This window comes from Pongo abelii, chromosome 9, assembly GCF_028885655.2.
Source record: "Pongo abelii isolate AG06213 chromosome 9, NHGRI_mPonAbe1-v2.0_pri, whole genome shotgun sequence".
NCBI lineage: Eukaryota > Metazoa > Chordata > Mammalia > Primates > Hominidae > Pongo > Pongo abelii.
The window spans coordinates 130,894,898-130,914,442 of NC_071994.2; positions in this window are offsets into that span (position 1 = coordinate 130,894,898).

A 19,545-nucleotide genomic window follows, 5' to 3' on the forward strand; every position below is an offset into this window, starting at 1 on the left:
TTAGTTGTCTCATGGTTCTGCAGATAGTACAGGAAGCCTAGTAACATCTGCTTCTGAGAAGGCATCAAGAAGCTTCCAATCATGGCAGAATGCAAAGTGGGGCAGGCGTCTCACCTGGAGGGAGTAGGAGCAAGAATGGGGGCAGGGTGACACCCACTTTTAAACAACCAAATCTCATGAGAACTCACTGTTGTGAGGATAGCATCAAAGCGATGGTGCTAAGCCATGCATGAGAAATCCACCCCCATGATCCAGCCACCTCCCAGCAGGCACAAGCACCAACCTTGGGGATTGCATTTCAACATGAGGTTTGGGCAGGGCAGATATACAAATGGTATCACTTGGTTAACTCCAACAGGAGGTGTGAGATGTTGCTCTGTTTACTTTAGGGAGGGAGTCCAAGGCTCTGTCACGTGCCAATCTTCTATTCTCTCTCTGATTCTCTTTTCAGCTGGGTTTTAGGTTTGGCACAAAGAAAACAATAGGCCTGTTATTCACTTATTGCTATGTATTTCTTGAACCTTCCTAAAAGAAACAAACACACAAAGAAATAAATAACTCTCCTTTGCTTGTGTGGCAGGAAGTCTCTATGTATAAATTCCACTCCCAAAGGAAAACTAGCATATCATATTTCCTAACAGAAAACTGTGATGAGGGGAAAAAAGACTGTGTCCAATGTCACATTAGATATAGGCTATTTAAAAAATGAATGCATTGGAAAGCAAATATATTGGCACTCACCATAACCCTGACATTTTGACAAATACCTCAGTGTCTGCCTGTGTGATCAAATTGATTATCTCTGTGAGTTTCCTTCAAAGCCAGTCACCTCTGTGGCACCTTCCTCTTGGTTCTATGAACCCCTGGGGTCTGATGTGAGCATACTGCTTGTATTCTAGAATTCTTTGCCACCTTCTCCATTTTTTCTCATTCCCCAGAAGAAAATCAGTTCAAGGAAGGCAGTGGGAGCTGGCTTGGGAGTAAGGCAAATATCCTTAATTACTTAGTTTTGTTGGGGCGCTCTTTGGAGGGAAGAAAGCTTCATTAGAGGGAGCTCAGGACAATTCATTTCATTCTCTCTTGAAAATTTAATTGAGAAGACTGTGTCCAGGTGAGTTGCATTGGCTGGTTTTAACTCTGCCATAGGAGAGAAAGCTATAGAAGCAGAGGAAGCCACAATTCATTGAGATGAATATGTCTGCTGACCACATTGACTTAAGCATAGGAAATGCCTAGCAAAAATTAGTTTTTGGTAGTGATGGTGTTCTGAGGAGGAGAAGGAGAGGGAGAAAGAAGAGTATTTTGATACTGATAGAATCCTTTAAAGAAGATAGAGCTGTTGGGATTAATTTACCTTAATTTGCACTGAGGTATGAAGACACTGTCTTCATTCACTCATTCATTCATTCAGCAAGTGTTCATTGAAACTTTACTGGGTCTCAGGCTATGCCAAGCACTGATAACACTAAAGACAATTGTCCCTCAGGTTAGAGGCAGTTGCAGATTAGAGGTAGGTGCCTCCAACCTAAGGGACATGTCTGTTCCAAAAGACCTTCCTTTGTGTAGCACTTTCTAGTCTTTTGCAGAGAGAACAGGATTGAAGGGAAGTTTGAGATCAGTTTTTCCTCATAAGAGAATAAACTAAAGGTGAGAGACATTGAAGGGAGTAGATGAGGAAAACAGATTGACGTGAAGAAGTGACAAAAGGCACCTAATCTGTGTTGGAGATCAGTTTCTGTTAATATCTTGAACATTCTCTGTCATTAGTCTGAAGCTATCCTATCTCCAAAATTATTCATTCATATATACATATATATATATCTATATATATACACACACACCCCCACATTTATATGTGTGTGTATATATATATTTGTTACCAAAGCCAGGATAATTCAAATTCAAGTTATTATCTTTTGCCTGGATTGCTAACTACACTGGCTTCTACACTGTTCTTGATTCCACCAGGTTCACTCCAAATTCCCTTCTCTTCAGCCACTGGCATGAGCTGTGCGGAACCAATTATTTCCCAAGTGAATTCCCCCTTCCCAACTCTCCCCATTTGAATCTATTGTGCGTGCAACCATCAGATTAACCATATTATTGCACAATTTTCTTCATGTACCTCCACGCTGTGATTTTAACTAAAGGAATATCATGATCGCCTGCTTTGTCTACTCTGTGCTCTCCACAGTGCTTTGTACCAGGTTCATCTACCTCCATCCCCTTATGCCAGTCAAGCTGGACTCCTGACTGGTCCCTGAAACCTTCGGGCCTTCCTGTCACTTGGCCTTACTTGTGTTATTTTCTTCCTCTGGAATAGTCCTGAAAATTCCTTTCTCTCATGCCTCTAATCATTTTATAAAGCATATCTCAGTTAGCACATCCTCTGTGCAGCTTTTTGGTACCTATTTTGCACATAGTACTGTCCTGACATGCTTCACCCTTTGAAACTATTCTGAAGACAATTGGCATATTCTTCCCCAAAGCTCCCCGTGGGCCTCAGATTTAGACCTGACAGTCTGTGAGAACTTTTGAGAGGGTTGTGAAGGTGTCTTCTTTTCCCTGCCAAACTCAGCACAGTGCCCGGCACGTTATCATATTATTACTAAAGAAGTAAAAGAGCAAATTGATGGTGCACGCACAGAAACAACAACAACAAAAAAGCTTTGGAACTAGATGCAGTTGTTGACATCTGCCTTCTTCAACAGGAATTGTCCTGTAAATGGACATGAACACTGCCCAGATGATGACAATTTTGAGGAACTGAGTGGGTGTGGTTTTCTTTGGTGACCTTTCCATGTTTACTGGCCTCATCCTTGCTAGGCCAGTTTTAACAATCTGACTAGTGGCCTGAAATGACTAACCAGCATTTCAGCAATGTTTGGTGTAATGTTGTCGTTGTGTTTTAGTTCTTTTTTGTTGTTGTTGTTTGTTTTTTAGATAGATTAAATCAATACATGACTGGAAAAGCCTGCTTGCTTAGGGCGTAACCCAGCACCCCTATCAATTGGACCATTATGTTCCTATTGAGCATCTCTCAAATCCAGGTCTCTAGAGCTACCATTCACAGGGGGCTCCAGGGCTCACCTGGGAACTGGCCAGCTGGGGGTCTGGCTCAGCATTTTCAGGATGTATTATGCTGAACATAGGTCATAAACAGTGAGGTGGGTAAGGATCACTCACCAGATGAGTATAGCATGGCCAGCCACCGAAGGTAACATGAATGTCCTGATGGTTTCAGCATCCCTGGAAAACACAAATAAATGTGCAAGGCAAAAGGTAAACCAAGATAAAGCTCAAATGCACCTACAGAAATTGCTGTCTTTGTTTTCCTTTTGCAAGGGGTTGCAACTACTCGTGCTTCTACCTGCTGCAGAGGGGCAAACCTGCTCTTTTCAGTAATTGAGGAAATGCTATGTGAGTGGCTCAAACCTTACCTGGACTTTTCCTTCCTGCATTTACTGACATTTTGAAGCCAAAACTCATTACCTTAAAATTGGCTAAATAAGGTCTTTCCAGTTAATTTTGCCTATAAAACAATTTTCCTATTCAAGAACACTGAACACTGAACTCCATCTCTCATAAATAGGCCATTAATTCTCTGCTACTGCTCATTATTCTTATTAACTATTCACAGACTTTTTGCTGGAGGCAAAATGTATCTATTAGAACCAGCAAATAGGGATTGCTAACATGCTGAGGCCTGCGTCCTCACCCAGGCACTCAGCAAAGCCAGCGACATTGGACTCCACAAGCTGGGCTTGTGCGAAGCATCTGTGCCGTCAAGAGCCCGACGGGGAAGGTGGGAAGGCAGGCTGCTCTGGAGAGGGAGGCGTTGTTCAGATTTTCTTATTCAGAGCCCTCTGTCTTGAATGTGAAGAGAAAACAGAAGTTTTCTAAGAGTAGAAACTGATCACTTAAACTTTTCTTTAGTTATTTATATTTTTTAATGGAAAAAAATGGTTTATATGAGAAGAGGGTGAAAAAGAGAAGGCATGGTGCTCTGCTTCTGGCACTCCTTATGAACTATAATAAAGTGAAAGAGATAGTAAAGAAATGAACACTTCCTGGGTAATTAACTTATTTAATTCTTACTATTGGCTTAAAATAACTTTATTGAAGTATATTTCACATTTCATAAAATTTACCCATTTCAAATGTGAAATGCAGTAATTTTTACTAACCTTATCAAGTGGTAGAACTATGACTATCATAGTAAATCAGTCCTAGAACACTTAATCCCCCCAGTAAGGTCCCTTTTGCCCATTTACAAATCATCTAATCCATACCGCTTCCCCTAACCCCAGGCAACCACTAGTCTACTTTCCATCCCTATAAATGTACCTTTGGGAGACATTTTATATGAAGGAACCACACAAGATGCAGTGGCTTGTGTCTTCTTTCATTCACTCAGCCCAAGGATTTAAATTCATCCATGACATAGCATGTGTCAGCAGTTCCTTTGTTTTCATTTCTCGGTAGTAGTTCATGTATGGATAGACTGTGTTCTGTCTGTCCATTCAATAGTTAATGAGCATTTAGGTCATTTCCATTTCTGGCTATTACGAATAATGCTGTTATGAACCTTTATGAACATCTATGTGCAGGTCTTCCTGTGGACAAGTTTTTTATTACTTTTGAATATACAACTAAGAGTGGAATTACTGGATCATGATGTATTTTAGGTTTAACTTTTTGAGAAACTCCCAAACTCTTTTCCAAAGTGGTTGCACCATGTCACATTCTCACCAACAATGTATGAGGGTTCTTATTTCTCCATAACTTTATCAAAATGTCTGTCTTCTTTAGTAAGCTATTCTAGTGAATGTGAAGTGGTATTTTGTTGTGGTTTTAATTTGCATTTCCCTAGTAAATAAACTATTGAGCATCTTTCTAATGTACTTATTGGCTATTCATGTTCTCTTTGGGATGATATCTATTTGTATCCTTTGCCCACTTTTAAGAAATGGGTTGTTTGTCTTTCAATAATTGAGTTGTAAGTGGTTTTTGTAAATTCTGAATGCAAGTTCTTTATCAGATTTCTGCTTTGCAGATATTTTCCCTAATCTGTTGCTTGTCTTTTTATTTCCTTAATTGTGTCTTCTGAAGTGCAAATGTTTCAAATTTTGATGAGGCCCAATTTATCTTTTTTTTTTTTTTTTTTGGTGTCCTATCTAGGAAATCTTTGCCTAGCACAATGTCTCAAGGATTTTCTCTTATGGTCTCTTATAAAAAATTGTTTCATCTCTTCACTAATCACGTTGAGTTAACTTTCATATATGATATGAGGTGAGGAGCTAAGTTAATCTTTTTCATGTGGATATGCAATTATTCCAGCACTATTTGATGAAAAGACTACCTTCACCAGTGAATTCATTGCCTTGGCACATTTGTAACAATCAATTTTCTATATACTTAAGGGTTTATTTTTATAGTCTCAACTCTGTTTACACCTAGCATGGAGTTTCAGTTCTCCAGATGAGGAGTTGTGGCTGCTCAGTGTAGAACAGGCTTCCAAAGCCAGATCTTCCCTTTTTTTAATATTCATAATCTTTCTTTTTACTAACTATACAATATTGGAAATATTACTTTTTTTTTTTTTTTGAGACAGAGTCTCGCTCTGTCACCCAGGCTGGAGTGCAGTGGTGCAATCTCGGCTCACTGCAAGCTCCGCCTCCCAGGTTCATGCCATTCTCCTGCCTCAGCCTCCCAAGTAGCTGGGACTACAGGTGCCCACCACCACGCGTGGCTAATTTTTTGTATTTTTAGTAGTGACGGGGTTTCACCATGTTAGCCAGGATTGTCTCGATCTCCTGACCTCGTGGTCCACCCACCTCAGCCTCCCAAAGTGCTGGGATTACAGGCATGAGCCACCATGCCTGGCCTTAAATATTACTTTCAAATGTTATAATATTGGTTAAGGGATCAGGAATCTAAGGTTTATCTTTAGTGACAGACTTATTATGAAGAAGGCTATCCATTATCTTTTTATATTAGGAAGGGAATTTAAATGTACAGAGGCCCCCTCTTTCATTTAGTCATTGATAGTGCAATAAAAATAAATAAACTTATTTATTTATCCATACAACAAATCTTTATTGAGTTTCCACAATGTAGAGGAACTCACAAGTCTGTTAATAACAAGTATTTATGGTATATCCTTCATGTTCTTCTCAGGATGAACCTGTTATAAAGTGCTACTCCCCATCTTCTGACAGGTGTCAATTTGACCACATGTTCCCAATTATCTACTCCCTTCTCTGCACCCCAGCAGGGCAAGGCCCAGAAGTCATAAAGACTCTCTAGTTTGGAACTCAACAAGAACTATAAAAAAGCACCAGGCCTGAGGCAAAAATCTGTCTCCAATAGCAAATTCTGCCTTGATTTGTTATTTCACATCTGTTCTCTTGCTTGCCTGGCTCTATTCCTTTAGTGCCTGAGAATTTCTTAGTCCCTGAATATTTCCTTCATCTTTTGACAATCTGCTTTTCTCTGCTTTGTTTGGTTTTGTGTGTGTTTTGAAGTCCTCTCTCTCTACTCCACCTGTGTCTGATCTCCTCTACTGATGTGTGTGGTGACCTCTTAATTTGACCTGCACCCTTATCTCCACCTCTTTGGCTTGGGTGCATTTCCACTAGGAACTACATGATTACAGATGCTCAGCTCAGCCTTAACCATGAAAAACTTGGTTCTGACCTGGAACTGCCTTATTCTTGAGTTATTAGGATCTGTCCTCTGCCTCCATTAATGTCACCAAGGTCAGAGTATTATATATAGGTCAGTGGTTATTAAGAATATGGGCTCTGGGCTGGGCACAGTGGCTCATATCTATAATCCCAGCACTTTGGGAGGTCAAGGCAGGTGGATCACTTGAGTTCAGGATTTTGAGATCAGCCTGGGAAATGTGGCAAAAACTTGTATCTAAAAAAAAAAAAAGCCAGGTGTGGTGGCACACACCCATAGTCCTAGCTACTCAGAAGGCCTGGAGTAGCCCTAGCTACTCGGGAGGCAGAAGTTGTAGTGAGCCAAGACACACTACTGCACAGCAACCTGGTGACAGAGTAAGACCCTGTCTCAAAAAAAAAAAAAAAAAAAAAGAAGAATATGTCTCTGGTCTAAGACTTTCTGTGTTATGGCCAGGCGTGGTGGCTCATGCCTGTAATCCCCGCACTTTGGGAGAACAAGGTGGATGACTCACCTGAGGTCAGGAGTTCCAGACCAGCCTGGCCAACATGATGAAACCCTGTCTCTACTAAAAATACAAAAAATTAGCCGGGCATGGTGGGCAGGCACCTGTAATCCCAGCTACGCAGGAGGCTGAGGCAGGAGAATCGCTTGAATCCAGGAGGTGGAGGTTGCGGTGGGCTGATATCGCACCACTGCACTCCAGCCTGAGCAACATGAGCTAAACTCCGTCTTAAAAAAAAAAGACTTTCTCGGTTAAAACTTTGGATATGCATCAGAGAAATGCAAATCAAAACCGCAATGAGATACCATCTCACACCAGTCAGAATGGCTGTTATTAAAAAGTCAAGAAACAACAGATCCTGGTGAGGCTGCAGAGAGAAGCGAACACTTATACACTGTTGCTGGGAATGCAAATTAGTTCAGCCACTGTGGAAAGCAGTTTAGAGATTTCTCAGAGAACTTAAGACAAAACTATCACATGACCCAGCAATTCCATTACCTGGTATATACCCAAAGGAAAAGAAATCATTCTACCAAAAATCGCACGCACTTGCATGCTCATCATGAAACTATTCACAATAGCAAAGACATGGAATCAACCTAGGTGCCCATGGACCACAGGCTAAATAAAGAAAATGTGGTACATATACACCACGGAATACTAGCCAGCTATAAAAAGAGTGAAATCATGTATTTTGCAGCAACAGCAACATGGATGTACCTGGAGGTTATTATCCTAAGTGAATCAACACAGAAACGGAAAACCAAACACCACGTGTTCTCACTTATAAGTAGGAGCTAAACATTGGGTACACATGGACATAAAGATGGCAACAATAGACATTGGGGGCTACTAGAGGGGAGAGAAAGGGAGAGGGGCAAGGGTTGGAAAACTATTGGGTACTATGCTCACCACCTTGTGGACAAGATCAATGGTACCCCAAACCTCAACATCATGTGATAGATCCATGTAAAATTCTGCACATGTACCCCCTGAATCTAAAATGAAAGTTGAAATTATAAAACAAAAACTTTGAATATATCCTTTCCTAGTTACGTAAACTTGGGCAAATGACTCAGTCTTTCTGTGTCCTAACCTCATCCACAAAACAGGAAGAATAGTCGTATTTACCTCATGGGGTTGTTAGAATTAAGGGAGATAACTCACATACAATACTTAAAATAGTGTCCAACACATAATAAGCTCTCAATAAAATTGAGCTATTCCTATACTATGGCTAAATCCACTCTGGGAACCCATCTCCCTGCTTCTAGGCTGGGTCCCTACAATGCATTCTCCATACTGCAGCCAGAACAACTTTTCCAACATGCAAATTTATAACATCACTCCTCTTGCTTCAGGTGAAATCTGCAGTCTTGACCTTGTCTACAAGACCTTTCCTCACCTGTCTCTGCACCTTCCTTGGAGTCATCAGGCCAATTTCTTGAGAGTGCTATAGTGGTTTTTTTTGGATGTTTTAAACTTTTTTTTTTTTTTTAGCATCACACTACTTCTTGCCTCTCTGCTTTGATGCTTGGAACAAGCATCCCTTTATCTAGGTAACTCATCCCTTTATCTAGGTAACTTGTAGCTATCCTTCTGGTCTTAATCATCAGTTCCTCTAGGAAACCATTTCTTGTCCACCAAAACAGTTTATGTACGTTTTTGTATGCTTCCATAGTACCTTGAATTCCTTATCGTGAAAATGATCATATTCTATTATGCCTTTCTCTTTCATTAGATAAGTTCTTTAGGCCAGAGGCCTCCTCTATACTGCTCAGAGTTTTACTTCTAAGTCCTAACACAGTGTTCATAATATAAAACGCTTCCAGAAACACTGTATTGGGCTTCTAAGCATTTGACAATTATTTGCAGTTGTACATGGAGGAAAGGCAAAACAGAGAGCAAAATGTAAGAATATTTATTGCCAGACTTACAGATAGTATTCCATGCATTCCATGAAGTAGCTTTATTTTTAAAAAGGGTAAAACTTGAATAGTTTTATTAATGCAAAAAGACAAATGGAAGAGGATTGTAGAGTTCTCTTACTTGTCTGTTTATCTTCATAGAAGACGCCATAAACCTTGGGTGAAAAAAATCAAACACATGGCAGAGATGGAGAGAGAATGGCAGGGTGTTGGCACAAGCATAGTACCTCTGGAAGATTGGCTGCTTCTTTAGGATACTCAGATGGTGGCCTGTGAAATTGCCACCCAGTATAGAGTTCATAGGTGGTTTTCATGGGAATGTCCCCATGCATTTCATTTATCTGTCACTTTTGTTTACTCTGATTTATATACTTATCTAATTTGGCTTGACATAATCAGGACATGGCCATGAGAAACAAGAGGACATGTTTTAAATATTTCATTTAATACGAAAGTACTGGATACAGCCCCCTGTTCCTTTTTATTAGGGAAGTAGACATGGACTAACAACCATTACTCACAGGCTCAGCATGAATTTATAATAAAATTCTCCAAGACGTGTGCAATATCTACACATTAACTAATGGAAATTGATTTAGATTTTTATTTATTTTTAACGAGTTGTAATGAACTTTTCTTTTATGTTGTTCCCAGTCACACATTAGCCCTTTAAGTGCCATACAATCTAAGAGAAACATGTACACTTTAACAACTTATGATGGTGTTTGTTCTACCAAATGTGTTTTGGCTTTCCCCAGGCCTCCTGAATGTGACATGGCCCGATTCAACATGGTGGCTTTCTCACTGGCTTGGCCCTATTCCCTGAGAAAAATAACTGCAAAGGCTTGGAAGTCAACTGATTCCAACTTCACTTGTTTGGTGGAAAATCAAGGATTTATAAGAGAACTATCGCGTCTTTATGAAGCTGTGGTTTCAATGAGCTGAAAATTCAATTCTCTTAATGGCTCTTTTGTATTCAGTTCAGTTCCCAGAGACCCAGAAGGAAGTTTTTAAGAAAATTAAATAAAATTTGCTTTAATTCTCATGTTGGGTTGTTCTAAAGGTAATGCCTATATATATAGTGTGATTTCCTTCCTTATTGGTGTCCGTGGCATTTTTTGAGCCTTATCTACTTTAAACCAGTTGTTCTTAATTAGTAAAATATGATCTTCCACCAAATGAGAAAAAGTGCCCGCTGTCTATAAACTGAAATGACTTTTTTCATCTAGAAATGATTTACTTGCATCTTGCCTTACAGAAGTAGTCCACACTGGACTAAGCAAAAAATATATATACTTAGAAGACTAAGAATAGTAGCTTACAATGGCTACAAAGCAATAATTTGAGGGTAACTATGTTTGAATACTCTGAAATGAATTAAGATATTATCATTCTTAGATGACAAATTACTTAATAAGATGACATGAGTCTTCATGTCATTAGTATGACCTGTACATTTGCAGACTTCTCAGAACAAGTCTATATGGTCAGTAGGTAATGATTTCCTCCATTATTAATGTTAGTGTTATCCCAAACATGACCCCCTTTGCCTCATCAGTGGCCACTGGCTGATCACATTTTTACAAATGTTGCCAAACCATCTCAGGAAGCCATAGAGGTAACATTGCTCATTTCACCTCTTGAGAAAATTAGATCACCTGCTCTTCAAAATTTACTACCTCCAACCTCAGTCCTCTCTCAAAGTCATATCTAGAAAAATATAAAGAAAGAAATTTTCTTCTTAAGTTCAGGAGCTGGTTATAAGGGTTATTTTTCCCCCTGTAATTCTATTCTACAAATATAGACCTCAGCCATCTGTTGATTCCCTTACTTGTTTGCAGGTGGCATAAGTGAGACTAACTAGGGACTGAAGTCCCACAGAGCTCTACCGCTTTAGTCTTAGTCACCCCTGGGGCCAAGTAATACAGCTTCTAGGCTTGAAAAGACTACAAAATGTGCTTTTTTAAAATGTGTCTCTGTGCCTGCCTGTTGCTGCCTTGCAGCCATGCTCTTAAACTTTAGTACCTACAGTCATTCTAATTTAGAATGCTCATCAATCACTCCTGAAGCCCTGGAGGGAGAAAGGTTAAAGACTTAAAAAAAAAAAAAAAAAAAAAAAAGATTATTCCTGAATTCCAGGAGAGACCCAAAGAATTAACCATTCGTTTGTTCAATGATTTTTTTTTTTTTTTAGTATGTATACTTTCAGTCACTCTTGTGAGTATGAAGAAATCAAAATTTAAAAGGCATAATCCTTTTCTTATGAAGCTTACCATTTAGGAAAGGAGATGGATACAAAAAGGAAAATAAAAGAATTCTGCTCCTATCTTGGAGGTCTGTATGAATTATAATAAAAACATAGGAAAAGAAACACCAAAATTTCCTTGGGGAGGAAAGCAGGGATGACTTCATAGAGGAAGAGGTTTTGGGCAGGGCCCTGTGGGATTCCCAGTGTAGGGGTGGGAGGAACAAAAGGGGTGACATGAGCAAAGAAAGACACAGGGCATGATATGGAAGGGAAGCCCTTTGTAAGAGAAGACACTAGTTCCCAGCAGAGGTCATCCCTCTCCTTGGTGACATGGAGGACATGTAATAAGTGCCTTTCTAGAAGAAAAAGAGAGAGGAAGTCCGAGGGGCTGCTCATTCTTCTGGCTGAGCAGCTTCAGAATATGCCATGAGGCCAGCTGCAACAAAGCAGAATCCTTGCTAGAAAATAAGCATCATTCAACTTTCTCTTATTTCACCTGATTTCAATCACAAACAAGGTGACAGCCCATGACTTCTGTCATTCTGATTAGGCAGAAGAGATCTGTGGGTGTGATTCTGAAAAAGGTCTCAAATAAACACCCACTGCAGTTGGTCCTCGTTTGAATGTTGTGCACTCACTCCTTCGCTGAGCCAACTGTGCTCAGAAACGTCTGCTCCATCTCTGGCGTGTGTCCAGGCATTTCTGTGAGCCTTGAAGCTGAAATATTCTGCAACCCTTGTGAGGTTTAGAAAGGAGCACATCGCAAAAGGGATTTGGAAGTTCTGATTCCAGGAAATGAGCTGATAGTTCATTAGAAAACAAACGGTGCCTTTGTTGAGTGAAGATCATAACCCAGCAGGTGTTCAGGGACACTAGACACCTTCACCAGGGCAGTGGAGGCAGAAAGAATTAAAAAATTACAATAGCATTGCCTCCCCAGGAAGCAGGAACCTATCAGTGGCACACGAATGTACCCGATTTCTCATCAGGCATTGTCTCACAAGCCAGTAACATATGTGGAAGATAATTGACTGGATGCTGAGTCCCCTCTGTTGGGTGAGCCATTAACCAGTGCATGTGTGATTCCAGGTTGCAAAATAATAATAATAATAATAACAATAATTTCAGAAAGCTTCTCTTTGAAGGAGACTTATTAAGACGCAAACCCCAAAGCAGACTTCTTGGAAGAGTGCTGATAACTTCTTGCTGTCATTGGTATTTTCCCCACCAATTAAAAATAACGAGGAAAACACAGAGCAGAAAGTGAAGGTATTGCTTACCAGGCTTCCATATGAGATGGTTGAGACAAAGCAGGGACTCCCTCTCAGGGTCCTGGTGGGTGTCTCAAGTGAAAATAAGGAAAAGTCTTGTGTCCCTTCAAGGGAAATTGCAGGCACCTAGCTAGTCTTGAAAAGTAAGTGAGCAACCATTATAATAAGCAAGAAGATAGCAGCAGCAGTCTCCCCAACAAATCAGTTACATGGTGTTTGGGTTCAATAGAAACTAAAAGATGATCTTAACATATGTTCTTCGGTTGTTCTTGAGAAATCCCCACCAGATGGAAAATGATGGCCACTATCACACAGACCTCAGATAAGGGGGAACTGAAGACTGAACTCTGACCACCATTCCTTGTTCTAAATTTTTTCCTGAGGGGCCTGGAGACGGTCACACCCATGGGGCAAACCAATGTATAACTGCCATGGATTGCTTTATGATTTTGCCTGTAACATCTGCTTTCCTGAAAAGACCCTTGACCTTTAAAAACCCTTGTCTGTGAGCCACTGGAAAGGTTAGATCTTCAGCATTATCTGCCCATTCTCCTTGCTCGGAGCCATGCAACAAATGCTCTATTTCCCTCTGCAAGTCTTCGTGCTAGTGTTGGGCTCCACTGGGCTGTGTGAGCAAACCTCGGTTCAGTAACAGGTTCGGTTTTACATTTTCTGTTTTGTAACCTGCCTTTGGACAAGGAGTGCCTCAGTTTCTCAATGTATAAAACTTAGAAATATGGATCACATGAAGAACAAGCTGTCATTAAGTGGTTATTGAAGCCGTCGTGGTTATTAAAGTTTTATGGTGACCAGTAAGGCCAAAGGATGGCATCTCTTAGCCACTTTTCAAAACAAGGAATGGTAGCCTGAGCTTGGAGGAAGAGACGCAGAAGGAATTCCTTTGCCCCTTAGGAAGATGCTTCAACCCCAAGAGGATTTTATTAGAATATACATTTGACAACAATTGCTCCATTTGATTTCATTTATTTTACATAAAGTAGTTGGATTGGGGGGTACTTTTTGAATATAACATGCAAGTAAATGCAAAGTAGAAACCATGTGTATAAAATATACTGTGATAATGTCTGGATTTAGTACACAAAAAAATTATTTAACCTAATTTCAGACAGGTTGGAGAGGATCTGCTGCAATAAAAACTATGATTTCTGCTGGGCACAGTGGCTCATGCCTGTAATCCCAGCACTTTGGGAGACCGAGACGGGTGGATCATGAGGTCAGGAGATGGAGACCATCCCGGCCAACGTGGTGAAACCCCATCTCTACTAAAAATACAAAAATTAGCTGGGCGTGGCAGCGGGCACTTGTAATCTCAGCTACTCGGGAGTCTGAGGCGGGAGAATTGCTTGAACCCAGGAGATGAAGGTTGCAGTGAGCTGAGATCGCGCCACAGCACACCAGCCTGGCAAGAGAGTGAGACTCTGTCTACAAACAGACAAACAAACAAACAAAAAACTATGATTTCTAAAGTGAAACAGGGTGGATTCCAAGGCTCATTTGTTTTAGGATACTTTAACTACTCTGCCCACACTAAGAATTTCTTCTCTGCATATGTGGTGGGAACCTTGGTGTACAGTGTGGTTTTGTATAGCAAAAAAGATGCATGTGTATGTAAGTATATATTGCATGTATTCAGTCAGTTATATAGCAAATGGTGAGGGAGAGCTTGCTATGTGGCAGACAGTCTTCTATGCACTGAAGTGGGACAGCAAAGAAGACACATGCAAATTCTGTCCTTGTGGATTTTTACATAGTAATTGGGCAAGGAAGGCCTGGAGCAGTTTCAAATAACAAGTAAAATATATAACAGACACAATCAGTTCTGTGTAGAAAAATAGCTGAAGGAAGGAAGAGAGTGTTGGCAGGACTATTTTAAATACAATAGTCACTGAAAGGTAATTTTTAAACCAAAAATTTGATGAAGCAGAGCTATGAAGCTATGGAAGGGGAAACCTTCCAGGTAGAGGGAATAGCAAGTGTGTGGTCCTGAGCCAGAAGCATGCTAGACCAGTGGGCAGGAGCCCATTGAGGCAGCAGGAAAGTAGTGGAAGATGGGACTGGAGAGGTAGCAAAGGGCTTTGGGGCTGTGCATGCTGCGTTTATGCACACATACGTGTGAGGGTGGGGTGGGGAGGGGCTCTGCCCTATTCCCCATTTAAAATTGCTAATGTAAGACTTTTGCAGCAGGTGAGGGGCCTCAAGGTCGCAGATGGCCAAAAGTCAGTATCCATCCTAGCACTGTAAGTTATCAGAGTTTGCAGAGTTTTATCTGGTAAAGCATAATATGTATGGTATGAGGAGTAAGTCAAAAGTCAGACTCCTCTGTTTAATACCTTCTAGTCCTGACTCTGCATGGAGGCATCTTAAGGCCAGTGTTCTTAACTGGCTTAGTATAAGTATATTTATGTATATAGTTTATAAATTTCATAAGGTGTACTACCACTTTCTACTTTATTTGTACTTTAAAAAGTATAAATATCAATCGCACTTGAATAAATAAGTGAGTGATACACAGTAAGAGGTCATTAGGGTTTGTTGATATATGATGAGATAACAATTACATAACATGTAATCCTAACATCTATCACAACTCTTCATTATGAAATGCTTACAGCACGCCTCTTGTTTAATCACATCCTTGAGAGAAAGAGGATTGGCAGACATAAGTGTTTTCACATTATATGAATGTGAGCACAAGGAGAAAACTCTGTTTAGAAAAGAACATTTTGTAAAAAAAAAAAAAAAAAAAAAAAAAAAAAAAATCACTTTATCTTTTGAGGTAATGAATATAGAGACAGCACCCAGCTCATCGTTTAAAACTGCTGAGTCATTTGCCACTTGAAATGAATTGAAGGCTGTTAAAGGTTTTATAGAAGAATTCATTAAATATGTATTGAGCCAGCTTAAGATGGAAATTGTTATAAAAACTGGCAACAATTCAAACAGCAAAGTGTTTCAGTTTATGGTGGAGATATTTTACTCCTGCCTGGATTCAGTCCTCCATTAGTCCATTCAAACTGGCTGGGCGCGAGTCATCTGTAGGAGGCATGGTAATTGCTGTAACTGCTCACGCCTCTGTTCTGGGAGCCAAGTAAAACATTGTGATTCCAGCCAGGTGTTTCCTCGCCCAGAAGGCACAGGGTGTGCAGTGAGATCGCTATGTTCACCTAAGTGCTGACACCTTCTGACTGTCTGGAGGTGGGATTTGAGACCATTGGAATAAATGCTTGGATGAGCATACATATGCATTCAAAGACACACACAGGCAGAACGGGCAGGAACTGTGTGTTCTTCCTCATGTGTTATTTCTAGCTCTGGGGATGAGGAGGTGATGGAAAGGTGGCAGAGAGAGTTGGAAGCATCATGCTGTCATGATGACAGCAAATGGCTTGGAATGAAATGGAGCTGGATTCACGTACCAGTTGTGTCACTCACTGGTTCGGTGACCATCGTCAGGTTACTCGGTCTTAGCCTTGTGACCCCATTTGTTCATATCACTTTGATAATAATCCCTATTTTGTTCTTAGTAATTCTGCTATACAGATATTTCTGCTATAATACTCTATATGTATTTCTAATATTCTGAAAAAATCGTGTTCTAGAAATAAAATAACAGAGTAAAGGAAATGTAGGGCTGGGGTTAAATGAGTCAAAATCTATACAATTTGATAACCAAAACACAAAAATTATTTTTTAAAGTGCTAGCAATTTAAAAAAATTAAAGTCCTAATAAATAGAAAGTAAATATAGTTTTTTTTAAAATAAAAAGATGGGCCAGGTACAGTGGCTCATGCCTGTAATTCCAGCACTTTGGGAGGCCAAAGTGGATGGATCATGAGGTTAGGAGTTCGAGACCATCCTGGCCAACATGGTGAAAACCTATCTCTACTAAAAATACAAAGATTAGCTGGGCATGGTGGTGCGCATCTGTAATCCCAGTTATTGAGGAGACTGAAGCAGGAGTATCACTTGAACCTGGGAGGTGGAAGTTGCAATCAGCTGAGATTGGGCCACTACACTTCAGCCTGGGAGACAGAACAAGACTCTGTCTCGAAAAAAATTTAAAAAAAAATAAAAAAAAAGAAAAAAGATGAAGATAGCTTGGCTGAAGACCGTATAAGGAAAGGTGGAAACACTGTGTATGAACACAAGGTCAGAATGCAAAAAGACTGGAATAGCCACCCTTCCAAAACAGAGCATGTGGTGAGACAGAGCCAAAAGAAAGAACATGGGATAAATGGGCACTACTTATAATATTATTCTTTTGTAGCTTGCTGCATTCAACTGAGTTAGTGTACTTTGCGTTCAGGTGCTGTTACTTGGTGGCACAAAATTTAGTGGGCTGGGAAAAAATCACTTATTATTAATGAAACTTCTACATTTTACTGATCTCATTGCCCTCTGTGAGTGAGCTAATCTGCATTATTAAAAAAATAAGAAAGATGGAGAGAACAAACTGTACTTAATGTATACTTCTGAATGTAATAGTACAGAATTGGGAAGAATGACGTGATAAGGCAGGTGATAAAGTATTTGGCACAGCGTCTGACACAGAATATATGATAAATAAATATGTTTCCTACAGAACAGAAAATCAAGAAGGGTACAAGTGTTTAGAATTTTGTGCAGAAAAAGACCAAAAAACCAAGAAGTCGAAAAACCTCACTCTGCTTAACATTATGTTGGGGCAATTTTAGTGTCAGAAATGTGACAGAAGGTAGTACTGGAGAGGAGTAGCTATGATGAAGAGAAAAGCACTGGTATTTCTAACTGCTGCAGAGGAAAGTCAACCCACATCGCGATCTACCAAAATGCCCAGATAGCATCTTGATCTCCAAGGTGAATGATGACTTTTCAACTTGCCAAAGAAATCTCTTAATTACAAATTATAAAATGAAGTCTGATATTGAAGGACTTGCTAAATTAGTGAGAAGCATTGTGCCTTGGGTAATTATCCATACTGGACTCTAGTGAAAGGAGTTTTATTTCCATCTTCTGCTCTCATAAAGCCTTTGGTATTGATATATATTTTCACTTAATATCTAGCCTTGAGTTCTCGATTCAAACTTGAGACAATGATAATGAGAGTCAATGCTGATGAGAGCAAATATATTGTATAAAATGATCTTAGTTTATAAAGCATTATGGAATTCCAATTTTATGTGGAATTTGGGTGGAAAACATAATGGGAAATATTTCCTTCCTCTAATTTACTGTAGACAATATGAACATAAGTTTTTTGTGTTTGTTTGTTAAAAGACAGGATCTCATTCTGTCACCCAGGCTGGGATATAGTGGTGTGATCATAGCTCACTGCAGCTTCCAACTCCTGGACTCCAGTGATCCTTCAGACTCAGCCTCCTGAGTAGTAGGACTACAGGTGCACACCACCATGTCCTGCTAATGTTTTAATTTGTTGTAAAGACTTGGCCTCACAATGTTGCCCAGGCCGGTCTCAAACTCCTAGCCTCGAGCAATCCCATCTTGGCCTCCCAAAGTGCTGAGATTACAGGCATAAGCTACCACACCCACCCAGCACAAGTATTTTGAGGTGAATTTCATACCATCACACCTGCTGACCCAGTTATTTCTACAGAGCAGGTATCTGGAAAATCAATTCCCCCAAGATGCCCCTCCCACCCCACCACTTCCACAGAATACAGGAGAGATAACATAGGTGTAATGCTGCGCTTAGAGAGAACAAAGGCACAGCCTCTCATTTTGAGAAACTTATGGTCCAGTGTGCTGTGTGTCCAAAGAGGAGGATGCTCAGGGGGCAATGGGAAAGCGCAGTGGACAGCTTCTCTTGGAGGTTGATGTAAGGATTTCAGAGGGAGAGCATCCTGATGGAGACCAAATGAACCGGATGAGCAAAGACAATGAGGTCTGAAACAACGTGGTGTAGAGAAGGAGTGCAAAAGCTTCAATATTACTGGAAGATAAAGTGCAAGGCAAGGGGCTGTCAGCAAATGAGGATAGATCAAATATGTAATAAAGGCTACATCATAGGGCTTTGTTTGCAATGCAAAAGAGCCCTATGATTTGTTTTAATGTAATCTTGTAGCCATTAGGACAAAACCGAAGAGTGTTAATTAGGGAAGGGAAATAGGTCATTTTGTGATTTAGGAAAGCTAAATGCTCTGATGAAGGAGACTAATCAAAATAAAGTTACATTTTGTTCTTCTGAAAGCTAAAGTTATACCTAGCTACTAGTCCCATGCTCTAAGTGCCTGGTAGCTAACCTGCCTTCCCTACCCTCATTAATCTTCCTGTCTCATCTTTCTCAGCTATTTATCTTCCTCCACCATTTGAAATGAGGGTCTGTCAAAATTCAACATAATCAAGCGGCAAGGGGTATGACATCAGGGTGTGTCATGCGCTGTTATGAAATAGGGAAAAAAATGTTTGGAGCAATCATCATGGACTTCATGGAGGAGGGCATTCTTGAAAACGTTACACAACTTGAATAGGCGGAAACAGCAATAGCAAAAAACACTGACATAGGACCCAGCACTATATTCCAGACTTTATTACTAGTGAATGTGTGGCTGTTTTTGAGGTTACTTCATCTCTCTGCAAATCAGTTTCAGTATCGTTAAAGTAGAGCATTAAGGCAGATAATTATTAAAACAGCTTCCAATGGTGGCTAGTCTGTGTGTTTCCCTAAAGGGAAAAGAGTGTGGGGGATGTTGGTTCTCGCTGGATAAAGAAGGAGATTTGTTATGGGACTAGCAGAGTGTAGACAAAGGAGAAATGGCTGCATTTGAAAGACTGGAAGAAGGTCACTTAATGTCCTTCACCATTAAAGAAGCTATGCCATTCCAAACTAGCTCCCACTAAGGAATGGGGCTTGGTCCTTCCAGAATGTTCAGCTTTGGTGAAAGGTTA